The sequence below is a fragment of the Schistocerca serialis genome, chromosome 1 (genome assembly GCF_023864345.2).
Source record: "Schistocerca serialis cubense isolate TAMUIC-IGC-003099 chromosome 1, iqSchSeri2.2, whole genome shotgun sequence".
In the NCBI taxonomy this organism is placed as follows: Eukaryota; Metazoa; Arthropoda; class Insecta; order Orthoptera; family Acrididae; genus Schistocerca; species Schistocerca serialis.
In genome coordinates this window covers 378,526,929-378,540,741 of record NC_064638.1, presented here as the reverse complement: position 1 = coordinate 378,540,741, position 13,813 = coordinate 378,526,929, and the positions used below count along the sequence as shown (strand labels likewise).

Below are 13,813 nucleotides of genomic sequence, written 5' to 3'. Positions count from 1 at the left end.
AAAAGAGTCGAGAACTTCACGAGTAGCATTTGCCGTGTGGGCCCGGGCGTTGTCGTGAATCAGCAAGATCTTTGAGCCCAACTTTCCCCTGCGCTTGTTTTGTATTGCTCTTCTGAGGTTGTGCAGAGTTTGGCAATACCTTTGAGAGTTTATTGTAGTGCCTCTTTCCATGAAATCCACAAGAATCACACCTTTTCTGTCCCAAAAGAAGAGGTAACCACGTGGTTGAAGGCGCAGGCGGCCGAATTTTACGACGAAGCAATTTCCAAGCTCGTCCATCGCTACGATAAGTGCCTTAATTTAAATGGCAACTATGCAGAAAGGTAGTATTTAAGTGTGGCTTTCATCTGTATATAATAAAAAAATTTCCAATGCTTTATTTATTTTTAATTCCAAAACGTAATGTACTTTGTGGATAGCCCTCGTATATGCATCCGTATGAGCCATAATTTCTCTTATCGTATACTCTTAGTCATACGAAATGTTTGTTGCTCGCATTAGAATGGTTCTGCAGTCAACTTCAAACGCCAGTTCTCTAAATTTTCTCATTAGTTTTGCTGGAAAAGAACGTCGCCTTTTCTCCAGGGATTTCCATTTGAGTTCCCGAAGTGTCTCCGTAACCCTTGCATATTTTCTGAACCATCAGGAGATAAACCCAGCAGACCGCCTCTGAATTGCTTCGATGTCCTCCTTTAATCCAATCTCGTACGGACCACAAATACCGGAGCAGTACTCAAGAATAGGTCGCACTAGCGTCCTACATGCGGTCTCCTTTACAGATGAAACACATTATCCCAGAATTCTCCCAATAAACTGAAGTGGACCATTCGCCTTCCCTACCACAGTCCTCATACATTCGTTCCATTTCATACTGTCTTGTTACCTTAGGCCCAGACATTTAAACGACGTGACTGTGTCAAGCAAGACACTAATAGTGCTCTATTCGAACATATAAGTTTGTTTTTCCTATGCAGCCGCATTAACTTACCTTTTCCCACATTCAAAGCTAGCTGGCGTTCATCACACAACAAATTTTGTAGAAGTCATCTTCTATCGTCCTACAGTCACTTCGACACCTTACTGCAAACCAAACCGCAGACTGCCGCCCACGCTGTCCGCCAAACGATTTAGGTACCAGGTGATCAAAAAGTCAGTATAAATTTGAAAACTGAATAAATCACGGAATAATGTTTATAGAGAGGTACAAATTGACACACATGCCTCGAATGACATGAGGTTTTATTAGAACCAAAAAATACAAAAGTTCTAAAAATGTCCGCCAGATGGCGCTTCTTCTGATCAGAATAGCAACAATTAGCATAACAAAGTAAGACAAAGCAAAGATGAAGTTCTTTACAGGAAATGCTCAATATGTCCATCATTCCTCAACAATACAGGGTTATTACAAATGATTGATAACTTTATTATTTGAGATATTTTCACAATGCTTTGCACACACATACAAAAACTCAAAAAGTTTTTTTAGGCATTCACAAATGTTCGATATGTGCCCCTTTAGTGATTCGGCAGACATCAAGCCGATAATCAAGTTCCTCCCACACTCGGCGCAGCATGTCCCCATCAATGAGTTCGAAAGCATCGTTGATGCGAGCTCGCAGTTCTGGCACGTTTCTTGGTAGAGGAGGTTTAAACATTGAATCTTACACATAACCCCACCGAAAGAAATCGCATGGGGTTAAGTCGGGAGAATGTGGAGGCCATGACATGATTTGCTGATCATGATCTCCACCACGACCGATCCATCGGTTTTGCAATCTCCTGTTTAAGAAATGTCGAACATCATGATGGAAGTGCGGTGGAGCACCATCCTGTTGAAAGATGAAGTCGGCGCTGTCGGTCTCCAGTTGTGGCATGAGCCTATTTTCCAGCATGTCCAGATACACGTTTCCCGTAACGTTTTTTTTCGCAGAAGAAAAAGGGGCCGTAAACTTTAAACCGTGAGATTGCACAAAACACGTTAACTTTTGGTGAATGGCGAATTTACTGCACGAATGCGTGAGGATTCTCTACCGCCCAGATTCGCACATTGTGTCTGTTCACTTCACCATTAAGAAAAAATGTTGCTTCATCACTGAAAACAAGTTTCGCACTGAACGCATCGTCTTCCATGAGCTGTTGCAACCGCGCCGAAAATTCAAAGCGTTTGACTTTGTCGTCGGGTGTCAGGGCTTGTAGCAATTGTAAACGGTAAGGCTTCTGCTTTAGCCCTTTCCGTAAGATTTTCCAAACCGTCGGCTGTGGTACGTTTAGCTCCCTGCTTGCTTTATTCGTCGACTTCCGCGGGCTACGCGTGAAACTTGCCCGCACGCGTTCAACCGTTTCTTCGCTCACTGCAGGCCGACCCGTTGATTTCCCGTTACAGAGGCATCCAGAAGCTTTAAACTGCGCATACCATCGCCGAATGGAGTTAGCAGTTGTTGGATCTTTGTTGAACTTCGTCCTGAAGTGTCTTTGCACTGTTATGACTGACTGATGTGAGTGCATTTCAAGCACGACATACGCTTTCTCGGCTCCTGTCGCCATTTTGTCTCACTGCGCTCTCGAGCGCTCTGGCGGCAGAAACCTGAAGTGCGGCTTCAGCCGAACAAAACTTTATGAGATTTTCTACGTATCTGTAGTGTGTCATGACCATATGTCAATGAATGGAGCTACAGTGAATTTATGAAATCGCTTCAATCATTTGTAATAGCCCTGTAGGTGTAGTCGAGGAATAATGTTGTGAACAGCACTGTAAAGCATGTCCGGAGTTATGGTGAGGCATTGGCGTCGGATGTTGTCTTTCGGCATCCCTAGAGATGTCGGTCGATCACGACACACTTGCGACTTCAGGTAACCCCAAAGACAATAATCGCACGTACTGAGGTCTGGGGACCTGGGAGGCGAAGCATGATGAAAGTGGCGGCTGAGCACACAATCATCACCAAACGATGCGCGCAAGAGGTCTTTCACGCGTCTAGCAATATGGGTGGTTCTAATAAAACCCCATGTCATTCCAAGCACGTGTAATGTTCCCACAGAAAATACCCTCTACCACACACCAATTAAATCATTGTCAATCAAACCATCCACATTCATTCACTTTGGAAAAGTATCTGATATGATTTTCTCGTAACATATGCGGCGACAGCTAGACGACGCGAAAGTATTTTCTAGCGCGTTTATTCTTTGAAATAACAGAATGCATATATGCATTCTCCATGGTTGTTAGAGTGGTAACTAGGACAGCTTCTGGAGTAGGGATTGAGGGATTGACGTATTTCTGAGAGATACATATTCTGATTTTCTTCTCGCTAAATCGAGCGAATTAACTTGTGTGCCACTAGCGGTTTGTTTGAATAGAAAGAGAGTGTAAACGGAAAATAATTAAGACGTGGAATCACTGGAGATCTGGACATGTAATGGAGATGGATTTAATACACAGTTTCCTTCATAAATAAGGTTTGTGACTTTTTGTTCCGGAGTGAATGAACGAATGAGTTTTTTTCTGAACCATTTGATGATCACGTTGGCCCTGTAATTAGTGGGGAAGTTTCAGCTGTGTCGAGGAGAGCCTGCAATCACTGAGTCTGTGTTAAATCGTCCAAAAAGGCTTCGTACACATCTGGAATTCGCTATCTTTCGTAAAAGGAACAAATTGTCCACACGATTGATTCTCCCCACTGAATACAGTGTTTAACAGTAATAATAAATGTAAAGATCTTTTACAGCAAGCCAGCCGCTGATTACCAAGACGAAGGACTCCACCAAAGATCCTATTTGGCTGATTTCACGTAATAAAATATTATAATAAAAACTGTAGATAGATAAAGGAGAGAAAGAGAGAGAGCGAATGAAAATAGAGATAATTTTAACAATCCTCCATTAGTACAACTTTTCGCCTGTCGTATCACGGATCAGCCAAGACACGGGAGGCCCTTACATTACTGTGTAGATTTATGTGTGAAGGTGAAAGGGTCTTAAAGACAACAGATACACGTCTATACAGACAAGACATTACACAAAGTTAGCGGCTAACTGCATTCATCATCTATTCATAGACGAAGAGACAAGTTAATATTATCCTGTTAAACACGTGTGACAATTTTTACCTCTCTATCTACATTTTTCCGTGGTTTATTAAGTTTTCAAATTTATACTGACTTTTTGATCACCCGGTACATAGAGAACAACAGCGGTCCTTTCACCCTTGCCTGGGGCACTCTTGACGATAGCCTTGTCTCTTATGGACACTCGCCGTAGAGGACAACACACTGAGTTCCATTACTCAACCGAGCGAGGTGGCGCAATGGTTAGCTCACTGGACGACGACGGTTCAAACCTGTCTCCGGCCATCCTGATTTAGGTTTTCCGTGATTTCCCTGAATCGTTTCAGGCAAATGCCGGGATGGTTCCCTTGAAAGGGCACGGCCGATTTCCTTCCCCATCCTATCCCAATCCGAGCTTGTGCCCCGTCTCCAATGACCTCGTTGTCGACGGGACGTTAACCACAAATCTCCTCTCTCCCCCCCCCCCCCTCCATTACTTAACAAGTCATCGATCCACTCACATATCGAGGAACCTATGCCACATGCTCGTATCTTCGTTAAGAACCTGCAATGGGGCACCGTGTCAAATGCTTTCCGCAAATAACGTAGAAAAATGGAATCTGCCTGTTACCCTTCATCCACATTTCGCAGTGTATCATGTGAGAAAAGGGCAAGCTGAGTGTCTCACGAGCGATACATTCTAAAACTGTATTGATTCGTTGACATAAGGCTTTTCGCGTCAAGAAAATGTATTATATTCTAAATGAGAATACGTTGAAGGATTCTACAGCAAACCGATGAAAGGGATACTGATCTGTAATTTTCCGGTTCTTTTCTTTTGCACTTCTTATATACAGGAGTCACCCGCACTTCTTTCCAGTTGTTTGGGACTTTGCGCTGGGCGAGAGATTCGAGATAAATGCAAGGTAGGTAAGGGACCAATGCCGTAGAGTACTCTTTGTAAGACCGAACTGGGGCTTCATCCCAACCTGGCGACTTATTTCTTTTTTGTCAACTCTTTCACTTGTTTCGCTACATCAGGTATGATTATTACTAAGTCGTCGATAAGGGACTCTATTCCATAGTCAAACGACGGTACGTTTGTACATTTCTCCTTTGTGAACCATTTCTTCTACACGAAATTTAAAACCTCAAATGTCGTTTTGTTATCTACAACTGTCCCACCAGATTGGTCAACAAGTGACTGGATATAACCCTTAGTCCCGGTGTTCTTGTACCAGATTCGAACCCGTACCCCTGACTTTCAAATCCCTGTGTTCACATTTTTAATATGTCAAATATAACCACCACAGAAAATACTCCGCGTAGCATAAAATAATTTGGTGTTTACCTTATCTGCTTTTTCTATTTACGTAAACAAAGGTTGAACCTTTAATTCCTATTCCTACCACTCGGCCGATACCCTACGTCCACTCGACGACGAGATGGAACACTGTTTCTCGTGGATAGGGACTGAAATCGACATTAATTTGGTTGAAAAGGCAATCCAATCAAGTCAAGTGCCTTAGTAAAAACACGGAAAACTGAAGTGGGTTTGTCGAACGAGGACATAAACTTGGAACCTCTCGAATACGATCCGACTTTACAAACGTTAAATAGCTTCGTGAAAAATGGGTACAAAACAGGAATATGTGAGTACTGTTACGTCTTCAGTGCAAACGATCGATGCTGACACAATACGGTCGCATTCGGGAGGATGGCAGTTGAAATCCCCGCCCAGCTATCCAGATTAATGTTTTCTGTGTTTAATTTGAGGAAGACATGGCCTATTTCCTTTCGTTATCCGAGCAAGTGCTCCATCTCAATGAACTCATCGTAGACATGTAGGATACGCATATTATTTTGGGCCCTCTTTGTTTCTTACGCAAATATCGATAAGTAGAACCCACACAGAGCAAAACCATGTAGATAAGTAATCTTTCACTGCTGCTACAACACCTTTGGGTTGCTACACCGCCTCTGCCCGACGGTGCTGCACCATCCAGCTCTGTGGGGGTGTGGCCTGTAACTGATGGTTGGGACATTCCGTCCGGCCTGATGGGGTTCTTTTGATTCCCAGCTGGCAATTTGAAGTAACCTATATTCCTCTGCCACCACACTACGTTACACTGCCGTAGCTCCCAGTCAGCACTAAGGAGACTGCGGAGTACATTACGTCAGAAGTGAAAGTCCAACGACATTTCGCAACTAGAGACATGCACGTACTTTTTTTCCCTTCAGGATAGGTTAACGTAGTGAGACAGGAAGTGCCAAATGTATGGGTACGGTGGAATAATATCCTAAAAGAGACAGTGCAGAAGATTTGTATTCGGAAGGGTCGGAGGTACAAATTTTCGTCAGGCCATATCGAGTTAGCTTTGGTAGGTTTTATCCTAATCATTTGAGTCACATCAAGGCCCAATCCATTCACCATCGTTTTATAATTAACCTACTGCATTCCCGGAATAATTTCGATATTTTTAAAATTTAATTTTGGTGCATGGTGTCATCCAAATGGTGTGATATTTCAGCAAGCTGACGTGCCGCCATCTTCAGGTGGACCCTGTGATTGATTTTTCTTCCACTGGGCGCATTCTTAAATGTTCGATCATGCCCACTGGCGAGCTCGGCTCTGCACGACCCGTTGGCTGCTCTGCTGGCGAAGTGTAAGTAAAGCAGACTGCCAGTACACAAGTCGCGGTCCTCAACCTCTGTACCATCATCACGTTGGCTCGGGACATTTCAAAATTATTATAGACCAGGAAAGTCTCAAATCAGACATCTATATTGATGAGACGTTAAAAACACTCAGTTTCCATCAAATAACGCGTCGGAACTCAGCGGTCAATCCCAAGAAACGTTGCTAACTGGTCGCCGATCCATTCTCTTGTGACAGTTTCATTCGACAGCTGTAGTGGACGCGCATCGACTAGCTCGCCGAACTCTGTGGCGTTGATGTCGGCTTTCGGAACCAGGACCAATGTGTCCTCCTGCAACCAGTACCTGCAATTTCCGTACGACGTTGAAGACATCCCTCTCCAGTTCTTGAAAATACTGCTTATCGAAACCGCAGGCATATGTGTCACTTGTACATGCTGAGTCCTTAGTTACGATGGCAGGGAGATGTTTCTTACCGCTAACTTTGATGTTCAACGACGAAGGTACCGATCACTGAGTCACGACCGAGATACATTAAATCGAAAACATAGTTACTGTAGCACTAGCTGACAAGTACTTGCTCTAAAGAATTCAGTCTGATGCACAAAATCGCCAATATGGAACTCATTACATTCCGACTAGCTCCAGACTGTAAACGAACATATCACGAGGCGATCCTCAGTGTCACTTCAGGTTTTAGTTCAAGTATGTGGCCACATGAACTCCGCCATGATACACCTATCAAAGTCGAATGTAAAATGCAGATAATTCTGAGGTTTACTGGACAATACACATAATGGCCCTAATGGTCGTCTATAGTCTTTATCCAATTTATTTAAAAATACGGGATTGAGGAGAAGCCTAACGACTCAAGAAAGGAAATTTGGATGTCAGCAGAAGAATAAGGAACAAGAAGGCATTGAACGTTGGGTATACTACGCTTTGTGAAAATCTGTAAATTTGCGAAAATCTGTAAAATCGATAAGCCATTTCATCAGATGCTTACACAATTCGTTCCTCATAATACACACTGCGATCAAATTATTTGTTTATAACAATTTATTCCATCTCCTGAGATTGTTGTTTTACCAAGAAAACTGTCTCCTGCAGCCAGAGACGAAACGCCAACGCAATGTTTTATTTACCGACCATAGCCTCTCAGTCTGGAAATTTTAGTTGAAATTTATTCCATATCTTAACTCAGTTTCGAATGACTAAATGTTCAGTTTTTTTTTAATTTTTTATTTATTTCATTCACTGAGAGCAAGGCGACTGTTCTAGAAATACCTCCTGTCCAGTCGAATATTTCAACAGGCTGGCGGTGGGTCAGACGGTATCTCAATTGGGAGCAATTGTGAGGGACTCTGCAGATTTTGCAAAATCACTGAATATTTGTAATTTACATTTTCTTTCTCGTAATTTACACTGTCTCTCCATTTTTCTCTCTCATTCTCTACCGAAATTTTCGGGAGGTTTCCCTTGGTCCCTCAATCATCAGAAGAATGCTTGAACTGGAGATCCTCTCGCAATTATTTTCAATTGGAAATCCCTCTCCCCCATTCCCAAACTAATGCGGTATTCGGTTGCAAAGACGCTCTATAACAGCCACGCTGCTCCCATTTGATGAGATAAACTTAAAAAATAAAAATGTGGATATTTAGTCAAGTGAAAGTGAGTAGGGCCTAACATGTGCCGCCGGCCGGAGTGGCCGTGCGGTTCTAGGCGCTACAGTCTGGAGCCGAGCGGCCGCTACGGTCGCAGGTTCGAATCCTGCCTCGGGCATGGATGTGTGTGATGTCCTTAGCTTAGTTAGGTTTAATTAGTTCTATGTTCTAGGGGACTGATGACCTCAGAAGTTAAGTCGCATAGTGCTCAGAGCCATTTTAACATGTGCCAAAATCCGCTTTTAGCTGTTATGTAACGGCGAGATGAAACTGTCATGCCCACATTTTCACATCGAGGACTGGTGAATTGCGTAGATAAACATCCGAAGATATAATCAGATAACTCGTGATAAGTTATCGGAATCCCAGTAATCCCCACAGCAAACAGGGTCCCGTTCAGTCTTTTCATAAAGCTCAACAGCGAAGAGGTAAGAAGTGTGTCAAACAGGCAAAGTGCCGGAAGTAGCAAATTTCCTGCCCGCGCCAGCTGTCGTAATCGCTATTATGACATACTATCGTCTTACGTAAGACGCCAGAATGCAGCTGCAAAACATGCTTATCACAACGCAGCTACCTTTACTACCAAGTAACAAATAAAGTGTTACGATGTAAAAATGCATGACTTTGTCAGTCTACTTCCATAATATAGTAAAGCAGAAAAAATATGTATCTAAAAGACGCTCTCTGTCTGAACCCGATTTTCGATTCTGTGATGAAATTGATAGTTATTTCTACGCCTCACACTGAAACACAAATACATTTCTCCGCACACGCGAATGGTAACGGAGCATCGTAGAAAAGGTGGGTTTGAAGAGTTGAAGAAAAAAAAAAACTTCATTTTAGCGTATTCGATTACGACGCGCAGGTCGCCGAAGTGGCGTCAAATCGAAAGACCTGCACCAGGCGAACGGTCTACCCGACGGGAGGCCCTAGCCACACGACATTTCATTTCATTTCATAAGGGTATAAATAACGAAATGACTTATTCCCCTTTCTGCCTGCGCTCGGGAAGCGCCTCTCTATGTTTGTGACATTCACAGCTTCAAGACACTAACAAAACCTAAAAAAAACCTTCGGAGTTTTAACAAAGTACTCATATCTATCGGGTCTCCACTTTGTTATTCGAATATTCCTCCACCGTCAGCCGAAGTGCTCAGAACCCATCTGCATTAATTAGTACTGTGATTCCTAATTTATGCATTCTGTCGATGAGAATTATACATGCGTGGGTATATCTGTTCCATAATTTCGGATTTGATAAATTTGTTCATAGTCCTTGGTCACTGTTCAGCATATAATGTTAGCTTTAGTTTGGTATTTACGTTTCACGCCTGAGAGAACGTTTATTGAGCATCGTCGGGACGACTGGTCAACTTTCCAAAGTAATCAAACTACTTGTACATGCAGTCAACGCCCACACAACGACCTCAGTTTCCCTTCGTACAAGGTACCGGCCCTTAGCGAACAGAAGTTATTAGTAGGATATAAGGGAAGATTAGGACCCTCACAGAATTATGTATTCTGACACCAGAGAAACAAAAGGTAGTATGTGTTGCAGATATTACCTTAGAAACCTAAAATTCGGCTTGAATTTCAACATCCTTGTTTTGGATTTTTTTGCATTTTAAGTTACAAAGTTTAGGAGTTAATAACATAATAACTGTTGGCGATCTCCAGAGCACGTCAAACACGGCAAAGCTCTTCTTGTGCCTCTTAATTCGAACATGCAGCATTTCTTCACTTGATTTTAACCCACTTCTTCTTACCTTTGTGAAGTATATTACTCTTCAGATATTTACAAGCTTAGTTTTGTTAAGTATGCCTGTTCGTTCAACTCCCTCACCACACTGTCCAGAGAGTGCCTCAACACAGCGGTGCCTGACTCGATGCCGTAACTCTAGTCTGTACTACGTGCTCCACACTACGTTGTCACTCTAATGATGGTCCATTCAGTACTTTACAATTTGTGGCTCTCTTATCATGAAGAAATATAAAATTTAAAAAGCTAACACACTCCCAAGCTAACATTCTCTTGCATATTTTCTTCTCATTAAACAAATGTGCTGGACTTCTTCCACTGAAAAAATTGTAATATTGGAATTAACGGAATGTCCTCCAACCACAGCCAATAAGCCGCAAGCTCTTTATTCTATAACCAAGATGATCTGTACTCTCTGGGCCGAGGAAAAGAAGACGTAGTGACAGAAACCGTTATTACCCCTAAGCAGTCGATCGTGTTACATTCCTCTTAGGCCTAAAATAGAAGCTCTTTCACAGTACAATCGCAAAATCACAGTCACAGAAGGGCTGAAAATTTAGTTACATGTATAATATTCAAACACCCAAAATAACAGCAGCCAAATGCATATATCATGTCGCAAACATAATTTTACCTCATTATCCTTTAAAAGTGGAGTTTCGATGTGAACAGAATAAAAATAGACCATTTTCCGCAATATCACTATCGAAGCGAGAGATCTGACTTTTAGTAAGATGTGTAGCGAATCCGGCAATGCTTCGCAATTGCGAAATATGTATGGGAATTGTACATACATATTCCATAAGAGCATTCTAATCATAAGTCGATAAGCCTTAAATACAAGATACCACTTTTCTCTTAAAACTACGACGAAGAAAAGAAAACAGCATACCGTTGTGTATACAGTATTAGTTTAGAATTATACATAAGGAGAAAAAAATACATGTGGAAGAAAATTTGTCTTCGGTTTAATGGACATGGTGTACAGGTTAAATCTGACTACGAGAAAGCAAACGAAACGGCACATTTTCACAGTATAGCATTTCGTTTGTCACAGTCAGTATGAACAGAAAATCTCTACGTCGTTGTTAAAAAAAAAAAAAAAAAAAATATGCAGCTTATGTCGATTTTAATGTTATCGGAATATCGTGTAACAATCTGAATTAAAATGGTCAACAATTTTTCCATATTTTTACTAATAATCTTTCTCCTTTAAGTATTACATACATACCAGATACATTTAAAAATATACAGCCTATGTCAGTCTGAACATCTTATTAAAATATCGTGTAGAAATTTGAACTAAGTCTGTCAAGATTTTTTCGAGAAACTAACTTGTCTTTACATAGTAGTATAGATGGGCAGCTACTACCATAGCAACTACTGCCGATCTATACTGTTATATAAAGACCCATGGATACGTGTGTTAGAGAATTTTTTTTTTGACAGGAAGAATCGAGGGGGGTCTGCAGCTAACATTCTCTGCCGTTTCTTGGCAATCTATTAACTGAAAAAAGTAAACACTTTTTTCTCTTCTTGGTTGAATTCGGCTGAGCTGGTCACAATAACAGAATGGCTTGCGATGCTCCTCTGTTTTCGGTCGACACTGAACTTAGAAATATTACCTCAGTCTCAGTATGTCCGCCTGTCTGAAGTAGAAGCGCCGTCGGATTGTCTTTCGACACGCAATATGGCCCCCCTCTGGTAATTGCTATTCTGTAGCATACCGTAACAAGTTCGGACATGCAGTGACACAGTCTCTGACAAATTACCTCGTTCTTGGACTCATTTAGTGTATCCACTAGTTGATTCCGAGACGTAAGAAGAAGTAGAACCCTTCGCCGACGGATCGATGAGCGTTCTTCAGAAGACGGCCAGATGAAAATCATCAACCACGTATCTCGCATTCGGCAAGCTTGTCTCTCGCTTGGTCTTTTTCCTTCCTGGCAATTATTTGATATTGTGGAAAATAATGTATCATAACTGACTTCGCCATACGACAACGTGAGAGAATGAGCTGTAACTGTGCTGGAGCACTTATGACTTTTCGTGTTCCAATTTCGTTGATTTTAAAGCAAAAATTGTCCTAAATTTTACCCCCTCGATCCATGTAAGGCCACTCTTTGCCGCCATTTCAGTAGTCAATTTGTGCTGTGAATGTATCTCTCTGCTCAAAACATACATCCCTGCAGAGTCTAAACTGGTTTTATTTCCGACTTTTGCTACTATTTTTACTCTACATAATCATGTTGCTTTTGAGTAACTACCTTCATCGAGTGATTAGGAAGAACAATACATGATACCGCATGATTAAACGAATTGCTAAGCGTCAAGCAACTGATTTGGTCAAAGAGACAGTGGCGCTCATAAAGCTTGAGGGACCTCTACACAGAGCAATAGGCTAACCATCACAGAGCGTGGGGCAAGGAGCTAAAATACAAAAAAATGGTTCAAATGGCTCTGAGCACTATGCGACTTAACTTCTGAGGTCATCAGTCGCCTAGAACTTAGAACTAATTAAACCTAACTAACCTAAGGACATCATACATATCCATCCCCGAGGCAGGATTCGAACCTGCGACCGTAGCGGCCGCTCGGCTCGAGACTGTAGTGCCTACAACCGCACGGCCACTCCGGCCGGCGCTAAAATACAGAATCAGTGCTTTCTTTCTCGTATTTTCGTTCAACTAACATTTCACAGTATTTCATCTTCAGTGTTCCCTCCGCAACCAACAAATCTAACTGTCTTACATTCTTTTCAGATAATGTTTTGCTCCTGACCTACGTCACTCATTGGTAGTTTATGTTTTACTTTTTTTCCAACATCGTAATCCTTCATGACAGAACCAATAATTTGGAAATTTATGGATTCGCAGTATTACAGTTTCTGACCTATATCGGTAACCTGCGAACTATAGCAGATCTTAATTTGCTTTCTTGCCCTGTTTGTGGTTATCGTATGTTGAAATAGCAACTGTTAGTATATCATACATTTTTGTAGATCCAGTACCTGTCATTACATCAACGAACTGTCAATCTGAAATGGAGGGAGCTTAAAAATTATACAGGGAGACAGAGGTAAGTGGGATACAACGGATTTAAGTTGCGGAAGTTCTGTAGAAATGAAGAGGCTTGCAACCGATAGCCTAGCTAGGAGACCTGCATCAAACCAGTATCCGGATGATGGATCACAAGAACAACAATAAAAAAGGTGTAACTATGCACTTAGAGGGTGATTGCAATTAAAATTAAACTTTCAAAACGCTGTAGAAGTAACACCACTGGTTAGAAACACGTCAAATTGCAACGGAATACGGAGAAGGGGGAAAACGTATGACAGAAGAAAAAGAATTGTGTGAAAGTTGATCAATAGATGGCGCTGTATGTGTCAAAATACGTAAATGACAATACCTGTCGAGCGCACGACCCATTGAAGTTGGTGTAAACACGTCGGGTACACGGCTTTTCCTCCTTTCGCGTCTGTGACGTTCACCGTGACTGTCTCAATGCAGGATCGCGCTCTGCTTGTAAAATTGTATTACAAGAATGATGCCTGTGTATACGTCGCTCTGCAGAAGTTCCGGACACAAGGGTTTGGAAAAAGGCGTTGGTCCGATGAGTGTCGTGGATCTGGGGAAAATGATTCGGAAATTCGAGAAGACGGGTTCTTTTGATGTGCAACCTAG

The 13,813-nt window shown here is 42.0% G+C and overlaps 1 protein-coding gene and 1 long non-coding RNA gene across 2 annotated transcripts in view; both read right to left on the bottom strand.

The window, feature by feature from the left end:
• LOC126474489 (uncharacterized) overlaps window positions 1-13,813 on the bottom strand; it is a 696,215-nt gene that overhangs the window by 221,390 nt on the left and 461,012 nt on the right. The gene's annotated exons all lie outside the window — the stretch shown is intronic.
• Window positions 1-13,813, bottom strand: part of LOC126470932 (uncharacterized) — an 83,300-nt gene that overhangs the window by 1,451 nt on the left and 68,036 nt on the right. The gene's annotated exons all lie outside the window — the stretch shown is intronic.